At 41.9% G+C, this 20,259-nt stretch overlaps 1 protein-coding gene across 9 annotated transcripts in view; it reads left to right on the top strand.

Annotated features, from left to right (window-relative positions):
- RC3H1 (ring finger and CCCH-type domains 1) overlaps positions 1 to 20,259 on the top strand; it is a 99,260-nt gene that overhangs the window by 25,562 nt on the left and 53,439 nt on the right. Inside the window, exon 1 of one of the 9 annotated variants that reach the window (XM_073356419.1) lies at positions 13,557 to 13,703. The exons of the other annotated variants lie outside the window; for them this stretch is intronic. The gene's annotated coding sequence lies outside the window, so the exon portion shown is untranslated. Of the gene's footprint in view, positions 1 to 13,556; positions 13,704 to 20,259 lie in introns of those variants that run through there. 9 annotated transcript variants of the gene reach the window in all.

Below are 20,259 nucleotides of genomic sequence, written 5' to 3'. Positions count from 1 at the left end.
TCATCTTCTAAACAGGTCACCTAACAAGGTTGTTCTTTCATGGTAGATAGGAGTGTTGCAAAAATAATTGCGGTAAACATTTGTGAAAATTCTATTTTTTTTTTTTCCTCTAACAGTCTCACTGGTATAGTTACACTGTAAAGTAGCCTTGGTAGAAGTTATAGCTTAGACTGGCCCCTGGCATTTTAACCATTGTTGTGTAACCCACAGTCAGATCTGGTCTTAGACAATAGTGATTAAAATTCTGTAAGCTCCCTGTGTCGTCTCTGTTCTAGCACTCCCACCATTGCTACTGCCTTTGGAGCGACACCAGTGATGGTAAATGGGAAATTTTGAAGGCAAGGCCATGATGAATTGCGAGACCATAATTTCCTTTTTTGCCACCATAGACAGAAGACTGTGCTGTAACCATGTTAGGCTAAAATACTGTTTCACAATACAGTTATAGAATTGTCTTCTGTGCACTCCGGCAAGAAAGAGGCATACCTCATGGTTGGGTTTACTTTACAAAAAATTAAGTAGGTTTAATTAACACATGCAGGGAAAAGAGAATCTTTCTTCTGAACTAATGCTCCCACCTGAGCTCCTAACAGTTCAGTGGGATTTTTTTTGTAAAATTCTCTAGTATAGACATAGCCTTTGTCTGTGCTCCATCGTGGGGTTTGCCTTTACTATCATTTAAAGGTGTTGTTAGACAGTATAGATTTTAAGTCCTTCACTAGGGGGAAAAAGGTATATTTTAACTTGATAATTAACCTGTGTTAAAATCCTAGTGAAGACCAGGCAGTTTTAGTTTCAACTAATTTTAGCTGGGGAGATAACTACTGGGTTAGTTATCTTGCTGTAAAATTCTAGTGGTGAGAAGTCTTTCAGTGCTCTAGTTAAGAGAGGTCACCCATAAACGGTAAGTATAGTGTTGACCTTGTCTACATATGTCAGAGTAAAAATTACTTTTGCCTTATCTTAACTAAGACTTTACAGCAAGATAGCTAATGCATGTTAGTTATCTCACCAGCTAAAATGTATTAAAACTATAACTGCTTCATCTTCACTAGGATTGTAACACAGATAAGATGAAGTAACATGGGTTAAAAATACTCTTTTACCTAATGCAGACATAGCCTAAACCCCGGTGATGATGGTTGAGTGGAAGCCCTTGTCTGTAGTAGAGTTTTAGCATATGTTAGCTACCATTAACTAACAATACTCTTTTTTTTTTTAAAGCCGAGACAAACTCAGCAAGGACTTCACTGAAGGATAAACCTTGAGCTGCCTTCCACACTGGAGACCCAAACTCTGCTAGCTGGACAGCTTGAAAATGGCTTTTGAATCATATTCTGTTGCACTAAGTAGAATGGTGCTTTACAACAATATATGAAAACAGATGTCACTGGGACAGTTTGGTGCTCCAGTGTAGATAGAGCTATACATTTCATTACCTACTGGAAATCCTATGACGTTGTTAGCGAGGGACAAGGGCGTGGGGTGAGAAGCCTAGACTAGTAAACTAATTTTAAAAGTGGTTTTTAGTTAACACAGTTCACAAGCATGAGGGGTTATTTACCCAGTATTGTGCATAGGATTATATCGCGTATATCAGGGGTCTCAAACTCCCGGCCCACAGGCCATCTGCAGCCTGCAAACCTCCCTAGTGTGGCCCGCGGGGTCCAGCAGTTCTGGGGCTGGGTCTCTCCCTTGGCCCCACCTGCTGCTCCAGGGGTCCTAGCAGCATAGTGGAGCTCAGTGGCGTCTGCCTGCTTGCTCCGGTGGCTGCCGACCCCTCCCTGCGGCCCTGGGGCGGGCTGTGCCTCTGTGTGTTGCCCCCGCCCCGAGCGCCCCTGCGGCCAATGGGAAGCTGCAGGGGCGGTCCCTGGGGGCAGCAGTGCATGGAGGCCCCTTGGCCTGCCCCACCTTGGAGCCCCAGGTAAGCGCCGCACTCCCTCTCAGAGCCTGCACCCCCCCACTGCACCCCTATCCCCTGCCCAAGCCTTAGGTAGGTGCGGGGTGGAGTTTTGGGGGGTGGGTCCTGGGTGGCATGAGTGACATTATTGGCCCACTGGGAGGATTTGAGGACTGGCACTGGCCCTAAGGTAAATTGAGTTTGAGACCCCAGGCGTGTATAGAATTGTGGTCTGTCTCAGAAAAGCACAATTTGTTGTGGCATAAGTTGAAGCTTTTGTTTGTGGTATAACTCCTGCCATGATGAAATATATGTATATCAAGCAACGATGTCCCAGTGCATCTTTAAATAGCACAATGGGAACCTGGAGGTTATTCCCTGTACTACACTTCCCCCCCCCCCCCCCAAAAAAAAAAAAAAAAAAGAAATTGGAGCCCAGAGGGAGGTGTGTGATACCCACCTATGAACACAACACTTAGACTCCCATCTGTGGTGTGGGTTTTTTTTTTAATTAAAATTACTTTGGTAGTTAGGAAATTAATCAAGTGTCTTCATTGCTTGTGATGGCTAACTCTTGTGCTATGTCACGGACAAAGAATTCTAAGTTCAGTGCTCAAAAGCACTCTCTTCCAAAATAAATTGATGCAAAATGGAGATTTAATTTTGTTAAAATAACTTCTTTTTATAGCAATTGTCTGTGATGGGCATATATTTGGTTTTGACTTTTTTTTTACGAGTGTGTTTTCTAAAAGCATGGTTTAGTTTTCAAGCCAAAGTTTTCACACTGTAGAACATTTAAAACCTATTGGAAATAAAATGTTTTATGGTTTGCCTTGTTCCTCTATTCCTTCTGTAGAACTGCACACCAACAAAGAGTTATTGAGCTCTTGGAGTATGTCTACGCTTCAATTAAAAACCCACAGCTCGCCCAGGACAGCTGACTTAGGCTCGCAGGGCTAAGGTTGAAGGACTGTTTAACTGCAGTTGTAGAGGGTTCCCTCTAAGCTATGCTCCTGTGCAGCCACACAGCACTCCAAGTGCCACACACTTGATAATTACAGTCATGCAGGTGTGCACATCCTCAGCAACCGTGGGAGGGCAGTGCCCAGGGGCAGGGCTGGAAAACAGCAGCTGGCAGGGGGAGAAAATCCAGGGCCCGGCAGCTGGAGGGGAACCGGGCAGCAGGGAGCTCTGGCCACCCCAGCTCATGGGAAGGGAGCAGTAGTGGGGTATCTCAGCACCAGGCGGGCCCACATCCCTGCCCCAGGACTCGCAGGGCTGCTGCACAGCACCCTCCATTCTGATTTTTGCGAAACACCCCCCCCCCCCATCTTCCACCCCTGGGTCATGCTGTGTTGTAAGAATGGGGATGATCGTCTCTCCTGGGCACCTCCCACCCCTCAAGAGCAGAGGCTTGTGAATGGCTGCAAAGTGGCCAGGAGTTCAGGGCGAAAACAAACAGACTGGGAGACAAGCAGCTGAGCTACCTGGGCCATGCTTGGCGCAGCTGCAACCCCAAGTGAGTAGCACCAGCAACTTCTGGGTCTGCTACAAAGCACTTGGCAGGCATGTGATTGGTGCACACAAGGGAACCCAAATTGGGAAACCTGGGCTCAGGGGTATTGGGTCTGGGGAGAGAGTGGGCACTTTTCCGCGCACAAAGAAATGGCTCTGATTCTGGGCTACTGATGCTATTTGCACTCTGTAGAAGTGGAGGGGGGCACTGAAAGAGCTCGGGGTTACTTATTTTGCTTTTAAAAAAAAAATGTAATTGCACTTCCTTCTACTCCAGGGTGGGCAAACTTTTTAGCCCGAGGGCCACATCTGGGTACAGAAATTGTATGGCGGGCCATGAATGCTCATGAAATTGGGGTTGGGCTGCAAGAGGGGGTGAGGGCTCTGGCTGGGGCTGCAGACTCTGGGGTGGGCCCAGAAATGAGGCTGGGGGGGGCAGGTGAGGGCTCTGTCTGAGGGTGCAGGCTCTGGGGTGGGGCTGGGGGTATTGAGGGGTTTTGGGGTGGGCCCAGAAATGAGGCTGGGGGGGGGCAGGTGAGGGCTCTGTCTGAGGGTGCAGGCTCTGGGGTGGGGCTGGGGGTATTGAGGGGTTTGGGGTACAGAAGGGTGCTCCCGGCTAGGATCGAGGGGTTTGGAGGGCAGAAGGTTGGGGTGCGGGAGGGGCTTGGGTGCAGGCTTCAGGCGGCGCTCACTTCAAGCAGCTCCTGTAACCGGAGGCATGGCCAGGCAGCTCTGTGTGCTGCCCTGCCCCAAGCGCTGCCCCTGCAGCGCGCGTTGGCTGCAGTTCCGGGTCAATGGGAGCTGCGGGGGCGGCACTTGGGGCCTTGGCAGTGCCTGGAGCCCTCTGGCTGCCTCTAAACATAAGAGCGGCAGGGGGACATGCTGCTGCTTCCGGGAGCTGTGTGAAGCGGCCCCCAATCCCGCTTCCCGGCTGGAGTGGAGCAAGCTCCAGAGCCGGGTTAAATTGGTTGGTGGACTGGATGTGGCTCACACCTGCTCTACTTTTTTTTTTTTTTTTTTTTTTTCAAAGCTCATGCAATTCCTTAGAGAGTCATCCTAGTTATCAAGTACTTTTAAAGGTATTATGTTGTTCAATCAGTCCTGTTCAATCAATCACACTCAAACAGGAGTTCAGCTGCAACATAGTCTAAGAAAGAAATGATTGATCAGCTTACTGTTTGTTCTCCAAAAAGCAGCAGTTATTTTCCGTGTAGATTTTAGTGGCACTGGTCTGTGCTTCTTTTAATCATGTAAATTTTTTAAATGAAGAATGAAAAGAAAAAAAAGTAACTGAAGATGCCCGTTGCTTTCTAGTTGCAAGTTTTCACTTGGAAACTAACTAAGGGCTACTTGTAGATAATGTTCAAGAATCTAGATAAACAACTTGCACATCCCAAGGAAGTGATTTCTTATGAATTTTTTCAGGGAAAGCCTGATCTTTATGATTATGTATGTATGTTTGATTTTGAATCTTTAAATTTTGTTCAAACACTTCCTAAATAAAAGGGTTTGGTATTAATCTATTTGGGTCCTTCACTGTATACTAACTCCTGCTCCTGTTTCAAAAACTCCCATGAACTTTGTGCTGAACAAGTTGGCTAACGTTGACCATCAATTCAATATGTAGAAATAGCAACCCACCGAGATAATGTAACAATCAATACTGCATTGTTACAAGCGCCATGTGGCTTCACAATTGACTGTGTTAAAAGCAGGTAATTTTCTCCTTTTGAATATAAATATACTGTGTCTTTTTTTTAAAAAGAGGAGAGCAACTTTAATGGTATATGTACTGCTGTTGGCATTCAAGTAATTTCCTTTCAAAGGTACGCTATGTGTGTGTAACTCACTTTAAAGAAGACTAAGAGGGATTCAAATTTTCAGATTGCATGCATTGCTCACAGGTCTCATCTATGAAGCTTGTACTTAAAGATTTGGATTTTGTTTGCAGATTTCACGTTAATAGAATACTATGTACAAATACTTCACTGCACAATTATACTCCAGATGTTTTGTTTTCAAACTAACAGATTGAACATTTGATGTTGTCAGGCGGCAGATGGACTGAATTTTTAAATTTGTTGAATTTGAAGGTGACAATCCAGGTTTAAATATGCTGCTGATTGTAGGTTCTTTTTTTTTTGCAAGTATTCACCTCTAGGGCCAAATTCTGCCAGCGTTAGTTAAGCAAAACTCCCATGGGCTTTTTAAGTGAGGAGCACAGACTTTGGCCCTTTGGTATAAATTGTTGCCTTACCCTGGATGTAAAATAAATGGTTGGGTTAAACTATACTGTGATGGGTTTGGGCCCTTTGGGGGTGTCACTTTGTGTGCTGGGATGCTGCTGAACCAGCCTATTCTGCCAGCCTGGGTCCCCTTTACCTGTCCTTGCTGGGTTAGGCTCACAAGTCGCTTCCAGCCAAGCGCACAGACAGGGCCACACCAAGCTGCACAGAAAGACAGAGATCCGCTCTGGAAAGATTCAGTCTTAAGGGCTGGCTCCAACACTCTGGCCACTCCTTTTTAAGAGCTACAAACCCAAAGGTTTTATGAAAGTCGCCCCCTCCCTCAATGTGGGGGCAGATGTGCACAACTTCTTCCCCAACCCTCCCCCTCGTTAGAAATTTACATAAACTGGGTTATATTATAAACAAGAATTAAGTTTTATTAACTACAAAAGGTGAATTTTAAGTGAATATAAGAGAGAAGAGACCGAACAAAGCCGATTACTGACCAAATACAGCAAAATACACAAGCTAAGCTCAATGTACTTAAGAAACAAGTTACAAAATATAATTTCTTACCCTAAATGTTGTTTTAGGCAGGTTGCAAAGTTTCTCTGGTTCAGAGTTCCAGTTATATTCCTTTTCCGATTCCTGTTTCAGTCTGGACTCTCTTCCTGCCTTCCCTTCAGGTGGCTTTAGCAGTCCTTCTTGGACAGACAGATCATGGAGAGGAGGAGTCCCATTTGCCTTCCTCCCCACCCTTAAATAGGATTTACATAAGGCAGGAATCCTTTGTTTGTTTCCCAAATTTGACACCCCCTCCCCCCTTTCCCTTCCAGTGGAAAGTTACAAGAACTCCCAGGTAATGTTTAGTATCAGGTGATAAGACCACCTGACTCTGTATCAATGAGTCAGTGACAGTAAGAAGAGTCAGCAGGGCTGCCAAGCCTTTCAGTCCTTGTCCTCGCTGATGGGCCATCAGCCCTGTCTGGCTTTTCCATTGTTGTACCTGAAGTGTTAGCAGTGGGCGTCACCCAAAGTAGCACAGTTGAAATACAGATATAGTCCATAATCCTAACTCAGATACAAAAATGATACAGGCATACAAATTGGATAATCTCATTCAGTAAATTATAACCTTTCCAATGATATTTTACAAGACCCATCTTGCATAAAGTACATCTCCTATCCTAAGCATATTTTTATAAAGAATATGGAGTGAAATGTCACATACTATATATATATATATATATCTAGGTATTGTGTGCCACCAGTAGAAACAAATCTGCACATTACCTTGATATTGGTGCACATAACAAAATTCATCCTGCACATGGATGGAAAAAATTAGAGGGAAGTTGAACAGCCCCTTAGCCTGAGCCCCATGAGCCTGAGTCAGCCGTTGTGGATCAGCTGTAAGTTTTTAATTGCAGTGTAGATGTTTCCTTAGAGTCCAAGTTTTAGTGTCAGACTGGGAATTGGAAGATTTGGGTTCCTGACTGATAGTAAATTGTGTGTATAATGTTGGGTAAATCACATAATTCCTCTGTCTGTTTCCACATGTATAATAAGAAAAAAACTACCGTTTGTGGAGTTCTTTTGGGATCCTTGTTTGAAAGTCTGCTGCAGTTTCCACGATATGCATCTGATGAAGTGAGCTGTAGCTCACGAAAGCTTATGCTCTAATAAATTGGTTAGTCTCTAAGGTGCCACAAGTACTCCTTTTCTTTTTGCGAATACAGACTAACACGGCTGTTACTCTGAAACCTGTTTGAAAGTTGGCAGTGTAGCTTATAAAACTTTTTTCATGCTGTAAATGCTGCTTAACTTTTTTGAGGACAAACCACATACAAGTAAAAGTATTAACTGTGGAATTACCTGATTAGATTTAAAACAATTGTCCTAGTATATGCAATTCTGGAGGGGTGTGCTAGCTTAGCCAAAGTTTTTCAGTCAGTATCACTACAGGTACATATGAAGACCCAGGCAGAGTAAAAGAGAATACCTTTTGAATGGTCTCGTGTGTGTGGCTGGAGAAGCAGAGTTTAAAGGCCAGTGAAGATATTTCTAAAACATTATTACTTAATGTGCAGGAGGATGTCACTACTTGGTTGTTTACAACTGGGTGACCTCTTAATATGGAAAGCTCATCTTTTATATGGTGTACAGGAAAAGTCATGTTCATAGTTTGTAATACTTCTGCAATACATTTCAGCACTTTATCCATTTGCGACAGCATTATCTAAAATATTTGAATAAAAAGATTTAGTGTGTCTTCCATTAGAGATATGGTTGCCTTAGGATTAATGAGAAGAGGTAGGTAAAGTGACCATCTGTGAAATCCATGGCTTGCAGTGGAAAACAAGCATCTCATCCACATTTCTCCATTCATCAGAAAAACGAAGTTCTGAATCAAAATCCCACTCATAGCAAATCCTGTTCATGGGTCCATTGTTCTGAATTTACTTAATTACTTATGCTGGTGGAATGCTTACATGACAAGTCTCTTAATAAGGAACACTTTTTTCCCCCCACAGGGTAGCATTCATTCAGATTATTTTTATTTGTATTACCATAGTGCCTACGAGCCTTAGTCAAGGATCAGAACCCCATCATGCTGGGTGCTGTAGAAAGACAGAACAAAAAGATGGTGCCTTATCCAGAGAACTTAAGACAAATAATAGCTCTCGTGAGACAGACTGGGGAGTACAAGGGAACACGTATTGGTTTGTGCAATAGACAGTGTTTCTTGACCATTTTCACCTTTTTTTTTTTTTTTTTTTTTATAGGGATCTATGGCAAAGGAGAGTTTTAGGGAGAGCATCACTGATCTATAGGATCAGTGCTGTGCCATGATTTTTAAACCATCCCTTGGAGATGCCAAGGGAAGGATTCAAAGAGAGGAGTGATATGGTCGAAGTAATGGGCTAGCAAAATGATCTTAGCAGTAGCACTTCAAATGAATGGTACAAGATTGCATTTGCTAAACTTAAAGAAAAGGATATTCCAGCAATTGAGATGTGAGGTGATGATTCTATACAAGAGTTTTAGCTGCCGGATAGGGAAGGCTGTATCTTAGGGCTTGTCTACATTTACAGCGGTGCAGTGCTTAGTGAAGACACTACCTATGCCAATAGGAGAGCTTCTCCCATCAGTGTAGGTACTCTGCCTCCCCGGGAGGTGGTAGTTACATTGACAGGAAAAGCCCTCGTGTACACCAGGAGTTAGGAAGTTAGAACTGCGGGCTTATCTACACTGGCAATTTACAGCGCTGCAACTTTCTCGCTCAGGGGAGTGAAAAAACACCCTCCTGAGCGCAGCAAGTTTCAGCGCTGTAAAGTGCCAGCATAGACAGTGCCCCAGTGCTGGGAGCTACACCTCTCGTGGACGTGGGGTTTTTTTGTTCGTGTTTTGTTTTGTTTTGTTAAGAGCGCTGGGAGAGCTCTCTCCCAGCACTCTGCCGTGACTTCACAAGCCACGTTAAAGCTCTGCCGTGGCAGCACTTCAGCGTTGCAAGTGTAGACTAGCCCAGTGTCTGAATGATGTCGTTATACTGGCATTAGTTTGTAGTGTAGACCAGGGTTTAGAGAGATTCTACAGAAAGAATCTGCAAGATGTAGAAATAGGTTGGATGTGGAGATGTAAAGAGAAGTCTGATTTGAAGATTGCACCCAGGTTACATGCAGAATGATGTTGTCCACAGTGATAAAGAAGGTGAGTGGGAAGAGGTGAGGGTGTGGGAGGAAATCGGAGCTCTGATTTAGCCATGTTGACTTTGAGCTGAGAGCCAGACATCCACAAGAAAATGTCAGTGAGAGAGGCACAGATTTTAATTTGGAGAGAAGGGAGACAGATCTGGTGTAGAAATGTACATCTGAGAGTCATCAGCATAAAGATGGTAGCTTAATGTGTTTTGTAAATGAGATTATCAAAAGTTAAGGTATAGAGGGGAAAAGAGAGGGAGCTCTGTGGAACTCCCAGAGAAAGCTGGAGGGAGCATGAGGCAGATCCTCTTAGGGAGCAATTGGAGATTATAGCATGGCCTTATTTGTTTACAAATGTAGCTGTTAGTTTATCTTTTTAAAAAGGCAATTCTTTGATGTTGATATTTTCAGTCGAACTCCTGAAATGACTATAAAGAGAATTGGGGGCAGGGGAAAACTGCAATACTTCACACACATATATAGGCCTCTTGAATTTGATGTAGTCATTGTGTAAGAAACAACAGTCAAGATTGTTATTGTTGACTGGTTCTAGCAGTTTGTTAGCAAAATATTTATTAGGAAAACATTTCACCATAGATTTCAAGACCTCTAGATTGAAATAATAATTGAATGTGGCTGTTTCTGGGGTGTCTGTTGTGTTTTCTGGAAAAAGGCTGAAAAGGTGGAGTTGGTGAAAAGCACCATGCTCCATCATGATCTAGCTCAGGTATTGCTTTGCGGAAAGCCACTAGAGGATGGTAACTTAGGTTACAGGCCCAAGAGTAACCACGTGTAAATCTTGTGCTCTTGAGTACAAAGAAGTTGCCGATTAATTCTGGGGTTCTCTGCATTTCCACAAATCGATAACTGATCTCTTTTTAAAAGAAAGAATAGGATTAAAAATGTACAATGCTTCACAAATTTGTTTTATGCTTTATGGGGGCTATGCTAATCTTCTGTTTATGTCCCATCTGAAGAATATATGCTGCCAAAGCAAGCATTAAGAGGTATTGGTTGGGGGTTTTGCAACTTTCACAGACATCTCCATTCCGCCGCTGTCTCATTATCTATCCTGTTGTGGTCTTGTAATGATGAGATTATGATAGTGTTGTGATATCTGTGGTATCCCTGTGATGTCACAGATAAGATTATGACTTTACTGCAGAATGAGGCTGATGGGGGAACTCACTGAAAAATATAAAGTTCAAAAATAAATGGGAATTCAAAAAGTTACTGGCATATTAAGTTGTCTTGTGTCGATAAGACTCTTGCAGTTGTTGCAGTCTGAAACATGGAGAAGACATTACTGTGGAAACAGGTTTCAGAGTAGTAACCGTGTTAGTCTATATCCACAAAAAGAAAAGGAGTACTTGTGGCACCTTAGAGACTAACAAATTTATTTGAGCATAAGCTTTTGTGAGCTACAGCTCATTTCATCGGATGCATCACGAAAGTAGCTCACGAAAGCTTATGCTCAAATAAATTTGTTAGTCTCTAAGGTGCCACAAGTCCTCCTTTTTCTTTTTGTAGGATATTTTTTAGGATTTCTTAAATTCAAATCTTAATTGGTTGCTGTGGCAATGTTTGTCAGAAATGGATGATTAGATTCTAGTATCAAACTGGTGGTGGTAATTTTTTAAATTCTGCAGAAAAAGGGGCTCTTAATACCTTTCTTTTTGTTGTTTTTATTACTCCTTTAATATGAAATAGTATTATTTCTAGAGAGTAAGGTGCAGGCTCTAGAAGTTTGGTCTCTGGGAATAACTACAATATTTAATAATAATAATTTACACACAGTGCTTTTTATCCATAGGTCCAAAGCAGTTTTGAAAGGGCAAGAATCTCATTATCCCTATTCGCAAAAAGAAAAGGAGTACTTGTGGCACCTTAGAGACTAACCAGTTTATTTGAGCATGAGCTTTCGTGAGCTCTCACGAAAGCTCATGCTCAAATAAATTGGTTAGTCTCTAAGGTGCCACAAGTACTCCTTTTCTTTTTGCGAATACAGACTAACACGGCTGTTACTCTGAAACCTGTCATTATCCCTATTTTACAGCTGCTTTTTTAACTTACTTTTTAAATTGTGAATCTGCTGAAGGAAGTTAAAAGTTGAAGACATGTAAATTGGATGAGCTTGTCTGTCTCTCCATAATTACCATCATTTCCCGGGTAATCAAATAGCAAATTACACTGGCTGAACTGTAAAAATCTTCCCTATCGTGGATTAGCTGCATGTGGTCCAGGGCAGACCTTACCAGTGATAAGTGCACATGCACACACACAACTTTAGTTGAGCAAATTATTCCTACCCTACTGGGATGGAGGAGAGAGTCCTTCCCCCCCACCCCTTTTTTTTTTTTAAATACCTGGGAGCCACCAGGATGTTCTGATGATGGAAACCATATAAGTATCTAGCTGAATAAGTATGTATAAAATCAGTTTTAAATTGTTGAGGTGTCAGCATTTACATTTCAGACCTGCATTTTCCCCCATTGGAATTCAAATTTGGTTATTTGTATGTTTAGACAACACCTCTTCAAACCTCAACATCTACTTTTGGGGAGGACAGATGTTTTATTTACTGTGACTTCTGCTTTGGAAGGTTAATGGATGGAGTTCTTCTGACTGTTGACCCATAGATCTAATATCTTTTCTCTGAAAAGGTGACTTTTTCTTTTGTTCCTCTTGAGCTAAGTTGGCTCCTCCCCATCCTCTTCCCCAGCTTCAGCCCGAGCGCATAATTGCTAGTTAGCGGCCCATATACCTAAATTGCAGTTGCTTGGTAGGAAAATGTGTGCACAACAAGGTCTGCTGCTTTAGAGGTTTGTGAAGAACCTCTAGTTGCAATGAAGGGATGTAGTTCTAGACATCCCCCTCTTTTTTCCTTAACCTCTCCTAAACCTTGTGCACTTAAGCTGGTGACATGTAGAATTTTTTTCTGGCTAATGACCTCAGAGTCTACTGATTTGTTAAGGATTGCCCCTTTCTTTTAAATAAATTGTAGAGATACAGGTTTCAGAGTAGCAGCCGTGTTAGTCTGTGTCCGCAAAAAGAAAAGGAGGACTTGTGGCACCTTAGAGACTAACCAATTTATTTATGCTCAGATAAATTTGTTAGTCTGTAAGGTGCCACAAGTCCTCCTTTTCTTTTCATAGAGATACAGAGTCTCTACCGTAAAATGTGAGGCTGTTATGGCCTGCTAAATTAACTCTTGTATACTTCATGGAAAATTTACTGACTGTTGGCTTTTAAAAATTACAGTTTTTATATCCTATAAAGAGAGCTGTAGCTATTCTATATTAAAATGTACACAACTTTTCAAATATACAGCACAACAGATGTATGAAGGATGTAAATGTTCTTCAGTTTTTTAACCTTGGTGGCAAGGAATAGTATTGTGGCTGAAGCACAGGTCTTGTAGGTTGGGAGGGGGAACTGAGTTCTGGTCCCAGCTCTTTCCCAAGGTGTCTCAGTTAATGTCATTTAACCTGTCTAATCCTCAGGCTTCCCCACTTGTAAAAATAAATTGATTCTTGCCTCTCAGGATGTTGTGAAGCTTAATTCATTAATGACAAGAAGGTGCTCTGAGATCCTCTGATAGGAGGTGCTATGGTAGTATAAGCGTTTTTTATGTTCTTAAAAACTGGGAAGTTTCAAGTGAAGGCTAGTCTTGTCCTTAACAGGTCCTTGTTTTTGCTAAAATATTTTATTGGCTATCAAACCAATGACTTTTACATAATGCAGAGGTATGTGTTGAGAAGGGGATCTTTTTGACTTTCCCATTCGTGCTCATGGGAGTTAGTCTAGAGAGGGGAGGAAGCCCTTCTTTGTATACTGCAGCCTTGATATGTAATTGAAGGTAAAGCAACTTCAGCCCTAATTTTGATTGGATTGTGTGAGTAGGAGGTAGCATTCTGGTTTTGTACATAGTTTTATGGTTTCTTTTTTAGCGTAAAAATGAAATCTAAGTGTGCACAAACAACTCTACATTGAATGAGAGTTTATCTAATAGTCTGAAAATTGTATTTCATGTGATATACTGTGCAGTATCCTTTTAAGGGTCGGGGAGAGTATTTTTTAGGCATAAACCACCTAAGTTTTGCTGCTTTTCCAGGACTTGCTTTTGTCACAGGACTCTGCTATCTTTTAGGTGGATGGCTGTTTGTGGGGGTGGGTGGGTGGGTGTGTATATATAAAGAATGAGGAAGTGAAGCACTCAGAAAGTGCAGTCATTTGGCTAACACTGTGTATGACTAGTCCAGAGAGCTTTTTCCTCCCTTTCATTGATCTTAAAATACAGTAACCACACAGTAATATCCCAAGCATATTTGTGATGGTTATGGAATTCCACAAACGAAGGTAAGAATCTCTTTTCTTGGCATCTCCTCTTCGTACTCTTCTCCCACCTCCCCCACATCCAAAAGTTGTTTGTGATCAGAAGTAAGCTTTCATTTTCAGATGCTATTCTGCAGAGCTGGGTGTGGAAACATTGTGTAACATGATTTTCCCTTTTCATGCATGCTGCAGTTGGCTGCTCTGTCTGTTCTTAAAGACAGAAAAAGATGCACAGTTTTGAACTGTATCTAAATAACCATTTTCTTCTGGCTGGTAAAGGAGTTGGGTAAAATAGTTATAATTTCACTTTACCTTTTAAAATGTAAGGTTTTTATAAGATTTTTTTTTAAATGATCATAAGGGGAAGTGAAAGAAAATATTATAGTGCATTCATAATGCTTTTTGCTAGATAGGCCAAACTCAAAACAGTTCTGTTAACAGATAACTTATTTTAATGTGAAGTGCTGGTGAAAAGTGAGTCATTGACAGGCTTGGAGAATGAATTCCTCTCACCTTGGGTCCTACATGACAGTGGCAGTGTGAGCTCCCCCATATTGTTCTCCTACTGGGTTGCAGCCTTGTTTTGAAGGGTCCAAAGAAGATTGTTTATCCTGTAAGCTCCTTAAACCCTTGTTCTCTGTGTGCTTGCAAGGTTTTCAGATATGGTCGATCTCTCTCTCTCTCTCTGATGTTAACTCTTCGCCATTGGGAACTTGCCGGAGACAAGCAATTCATTTTGCTTGGGCCACCAACTTGTATTTATTTTTAATAATCCTGAGTGTAGGAGGAATATAATTGATTAATCCAGAGGATCTGCTCCACCAACTGAGGGGAAGGTGCAGCAAAATGCATGGATCTTCCATCGGGTAGATTTAACAGAAGTTCCCACAATATGGGATGAATAAAGGCAACAGGAAACATACCTGGAAAATTATTCTTCTCGTGAATAGAAAATATATTTTGACTACTTCACCGTCTTCCCTTTCCTATGCTACTGTTGAGGAACAGCAGTTTTAAAGTTAATGCTATGTTAACAACTACTTGCAAAATATTAAATTAGAGTCGCCAGGAGCTGTCTCCATATATACAGATGAAATGGTAATTAGGATTTTTGTGGGGTACAGAATTGGAGTTTGAACTGGAAGTGAATAAGTTTATTTCTCTCTGGGGTTGATTTGCAGGATCCCAGTTGAGTTTGGGGATTGAGCCTTATAGATAGAACCCCTATATTTCTCAAATGTGAAATAAAGTATAAAATGGAAGTGTTTTTTTAAACACGGCTTATGTTTGGCTCAGCCACCCCTCTGTCATGAGGAGAGTGACCGGTTAAATTTGAGGGAGTGGCATTGTGACTTGGCACACAGGGTCTCTGTGCCCTTCAGGTTTGGCTGGCCACTTCTCCGTCATGATGGAGAGGCAGCAGGGCCAGACTTGAGTGTTGCTGCAACTTTGTGTATCAGATTGCAATGCCCAGGGCGAGGAACCAAGCTGAGTCTCCTCAGACTGGAGATACAGCTGTAGGGTGAGTGCAGGGTGGGTTTGCTCGCCAGCCTCCTTGCCCCTGGCCTCCACTCCTCACCAGGCTGGGGCAGGACCAATCCCTTCTCCCCCTTCAGGGTAACCTTGCCCCTCCCCCCAAACCACACACAACTATTAAAAAAAAAAAAAAATTCCATGAGCTCTATTTATAGAACTCCAGTCTCACCTCATTCCTATTGTTGGAGTGGGGAATCAAGCCATGAATTGTTGGGGCATTCCAGGGCCTCTAGCATCTGCTTATGTTTAAGGCACGCCCTGAGCTATAATGAATAAATAGGTGGCAAAATTTGTTGGTGACATGATTATTTTTGTTAGTAGTGACTAGGAAGAATTATGATAAACTCTGGTAAAAACTGGTGGTTGGACAACAAGACAGTTGGTGAACTTCATGATAGACAGGAGGCAAATCACTGTGTACCAGGAATAATTTGAAACAATCCAGTTGGCTTATGAATCTGTTGTAACCTCTTGGAAGGGGGAAAAAGAGCTAAAAGTCATCTTGGATGTTCTGCTAAGCATGTCTGCTCAGTGGCTAAAGCTAAATAATTGTGATATTTGGTTGTACTAAGGATTAGACAAAAGTATTAAACTGTTTATAGTTGCACTACGTACACTGGACAGGTAGTCTCACACCCTGAATACTTCATTAAGTTTTATTTGCTTCATTTTAAGAGACCTAGCAAAAATGGAAAAGATTTAGGAGAGAGCAACAAAAATTATTGTAGAGACCATGGAGAATCTCTATAAAAGATCAACATGATTATTAAGACTGAGGAAGATTATTTAGCTTGAAAAGGAAAAGATTATCAAGATGTTGGACACGGTATATAAAGATTAAGCTCTTTGTAGCTGCAGATCATGGAAAAAGTGAGTAGTAATACCTGGAGGCACAGCCAGGGAGCTCAGGAGGCTTGCTGTAAACTCCATTTAACTTTCACTAACGCTCTGAGTTAGTGATCTGAGTATAGAATAGTGTGGTTTGAGTGGAGGTACTGAATGGAAGTACTGAAATATTCAACGATCTCTTCATTCTGGGCTGCTGTCATCCTTTTTGTTTGAGTCCAGTATCCCTAAATAAATGTAGTTGTGGGGGTCAAAGGAGTCTCCTGTCCTTCCATCCACCCACTTCCTCCTCTTATGAGGATTGCGCCTGTTCTACTCTTCAATGCAATTTTACTTTTTAAACTTTGGTGGAGAAGCATGAAACTGATGAGAATTTCCTTCTATTCTGAGTTGGTTCTGCTTTTTCTGGTGCTGTAAGGCAAGAGCTTTGGGCAAGAACATTAGCACAAATATGATTCTATTCAGGAGCCAGAGATGCAAAAAAGAAAGATGGTTTGAGGTGAGTCAATGAAGGAGGGACAGACACACACAAGGGTGGGACCATGCTCATAGAATCATAGACTTTAAGGACAGAAGGGACCATTATGATCGTCTAGTCTGACCTCCTGCATAACGCAGGCCACAGAATCTCATCCACCCACTCTTATAACAAACCCCTAACCTATGTCTGAGCTATTGAAGTCCTCCAATTGTGGTTTAAAGACTTCAAGGTGCAGAGAATCCTCCAGTAAGTGACCTGTGCTGCAGAGGAAGGCAAAAACCCCCCAGGGCCTCTGCCAATCTGCCCTGGAGGAAAATTCCTTCCTGACCCCAAATATGGCGATCAGCTAAACCCTGAGCATGTGGACAAGACTCACCAGCCGGACACCCAGGAAACAATTCTCTGTATTAACTCCCATTCTGTGTAGTAACTCAGATCATCAACTCATCAATAAAGTGACATTGCATCTGAGTTCATGAGCAAGTTTGGGGACTGGTGGGGAAAAGGACAGTAAAGCTCACTGATGTAACTTGCTAGGAATCACCATGCCCCAAATGAAAGACCAGACAGCAGCAGATTGCCAAGTAAACTACCTCTAGCTCTTCTCAGCTACTAAGAGGGTCACGGTTGTGTGACCTTTCAGGTAGAGTAAAGTGAGTAGTCCTGGAAACCACATGATGGTAAGAATAACTCCATGCAGCCCCCAGTAGCTCTCTCCAGCTCTTGTATTTGGTGGAACTTGAATTTCAGTCTCAAATCCATTTTGTAGTTTCTGATATGCAATGCTTAAAGTCCTTATCTCCTGCTATCACTATTCTGATTACTTTTGGTAAAGAAGGGAGACCAAAACAGAGCCTGAAGAGAATTTGGCAGAAATAAGATGTTGAGGATGTGGGTGGTGGGTGAAGAGAGTGCATAAAATCCATATAGTGGGAAGACTGAGAAAGAAGCGACTATACTGATTTTTAGCAGGAAGTTTGTACTGCAACTCCTCGCTTAATGTTTTATTTATGTTCCTGAAAAATACGACTTTAAGAGAAATGATGTTAAGCAAATCCAATTTCCTCATAAGAATTAATGTAAAATTTTTTGCCAGACAAGACACACACACACACACACACAGAGTATAAGTTTTAAACAAACAATTTAATACTGTTCACAGCAATGATGATTGTGAAGCTTGGTTGAGGTGATTAAGTCAGAGGGTGGGATATTTCCCAGAGAATGCCTTACTGCTAAAAGATGAACTAGCACTTGGCTGAGGCCTCAAGGGTTAACACCTTGGAATGGAGGGAGCGGAGACAGACACACACCGTGTGTGTGTGAGAGAGAGAAAGAGATAGAGACATGCATTGCCCCTTTAAGTACAATGTTCCTGATCGAAGTACAGTGCCTTTGTAAGTAGATCAGCAAGTTGAGACAGCAGCTGTTGCCAGCAAGCTCCCTCCATTCTGAGCCCTGTCATGTTCCCTCCCCCATCCCCCCCCCGCTCTGTTGAAAAAGGTACAGTACAGGGGGAGGGGGACACCCTGAGATGAGCCCCCCTCTTCTTCCCCCCCTGCACAGCAAGCAGGAGGCTCCGGGGAGCAGCTCCAAGGCACAGGGCAGGAGCAGCACATGGCAGTGAGGGGGAGGGACAGCTGGGTTGTCTGGCAATTGATGCATGGGGAGCGGGGAGCTGATACGGGGGCTGCTGTTCCACCCTGGTTCCAAGCCCCCAGCAGCTAGCTCCAACAGGCTGTTCTTTCTGCAAGCAGTGGACAAAGCAGGCTGCAAAACAATGTTATAAGGGAGCATTGCGCAACTTTTAAAAAAGCATGTTCTAGTTGATCAGCAACGTAACGACATTAACCAGGATGACTTTAAGTGAGGAGTTACTGTATATGAATATTCATCAAGGGCTTCTGTGCATTTCCAGTTATAAGATTTTGTTGCCTCTGACATAGAGCTGCACAATTATGTAGAAAAGCAATATCCTTGGTGGGTGAAAGTGCTGTGCTGATATAGTTGGCTCAGTAGAAGGGAGTGCGCCCCCAATCACCTTAACTCCTTTGCCACAGAGAGCTTACAGAACTGCCTGGTATTCATGAGCTAGTTTATAGTGTTGTTTGTTGAATTATACTGTATTGTAAAGGGGCCTTTCACCTCAGGTTAATTCTGAGGCTGTGGTAAGTCCCAGCTTCCACATAGCGTTAAGATGGGCATCTGGCTGAGCTATATATTCCAAGATAGATACCCACATTAGCTGTTGTGTGCCTGGGAGAAACCAACATCATATCCCAGTGCATGATCTGCTGTACCTTTACTCCCTGACAAGGAAGAATAGACATGCCCTTGGTTTCCTTAAGCCTTCAACCTGCTGTTTCCATCACTCCTTCAGGAGTAAGAAGGCCTGTCTTTTTGCTGAGGTTTTCTGAAAAGAGACCTGAGACATGCCCTGTTGCCCCAGTCTTGGTGCTGCCCTTGATGATATTGGGCCCAAGAAGTCTCTCTGCAAGACAACAGTTGGCTGGGATCTAGCTTCCCCTCTGTCCCCATCCAGTGTTACAAGCTCCATCCCCCCCCAAAATCTCCCATATTGCACCATCGGCATAAAAGGTTGTTTCATGTCATTAGAGTTGACAATGGTCTGTGCCACAAGTGAGATGCAAGGCTCCTGAGTTCCTGTTGAACCAATTAGGCAGGGTATATTGATTTAAATCAAAGCAATTTAAATCACCAATTTTAATAATGGTTTAAATCAGCAAGCAGAAAAATTTGATTTAAAGCATCAATTTTAATCTTATTTTGCATTTGTACTTTAGTTCTTTAATTCTCACTGGTTGTGAACCATTAAAACATGTGGATTTGCAACTAAGTATAGCCTTTACGCTAAACTTGGTGCTTTTTGCTATCTGGGAGGGTATGCTATATATGTACGCATTTAAGCAATTATATAGCTTAACTTATATTTATTCAGATTCTTAATTTTTTTACAATATTATGTTGGAAATTGGTGAATGATGTACATGTATCTGTTTGCTAGATAGAATTTTTATTTATGATTTGTGTTAAGCTTTATGGAAATGCAAATTCCACTAAATGCACAAAAATGTCATTTTCAAATAGTTTTAGTTTAAAAAAAAAACCAAGAAAACATTTTACATGTGCTGGATAGATAAGAAAAAAATGTTATCAAAATGCTTTTCCAGATAAAAACAATTATTAAACCAATTTTTTTGTGTAGTTAGTAAATGAAACTGCTTGTTTCTAGGTCACCATGTCTGTCAAAATTTTTGAATTAGATCTCATCCTTACTTTGTTTTTTTTCATAATGTGGAAGGGGACAAGCTTTTCTGCCTTTTTTTCACCTCCTAATTGGTTTCTTAACTTTGAATGAACTAGTCACTGAACTGAAGTAGTTGAATAAACTGAAATGAAAATCACTTTTCTCCACCTGCAGAAGAGACTACTGCTGTCAAAAGCTGATTGAGCACTTCAGACTCTGCGTCTAGGTGCTTTGCCAGTGACTTCAACCAGTTCAGTGGTTTCACTTTCTTTAAAACTTGCCCGCACACATGCACTGTTTATTTTTTAATTAATGTAAATTATTTTAATAGATTATAATTTTAGATCTTAGAATAGGTTGCCATAATTAAAAATTGGTTATTTTAAAAAAAAATCATGTTTTAAACAGGAAAAAAATCCAATTTAAGTTAACTTTAAAAAGATCAGATT

Source organism: Lepidochelys kempii, chromosome 8 (genome assembly GCF_965140265.1).
Source record: "Lepidochelys kempii isolate rLepKem1 chromosome 8, rLepKem1.hap2, whole genome shotgun sequence".
NCBI classification, from domain to species: Eukaryota; Metazoa; Chordata; order Testudines; family Cheloniidae; genus Lepidochelys; species Lepidochelys kempii.
This window is presented reverse-complemented; position numbering and strand designations above follow the sequence as displayed.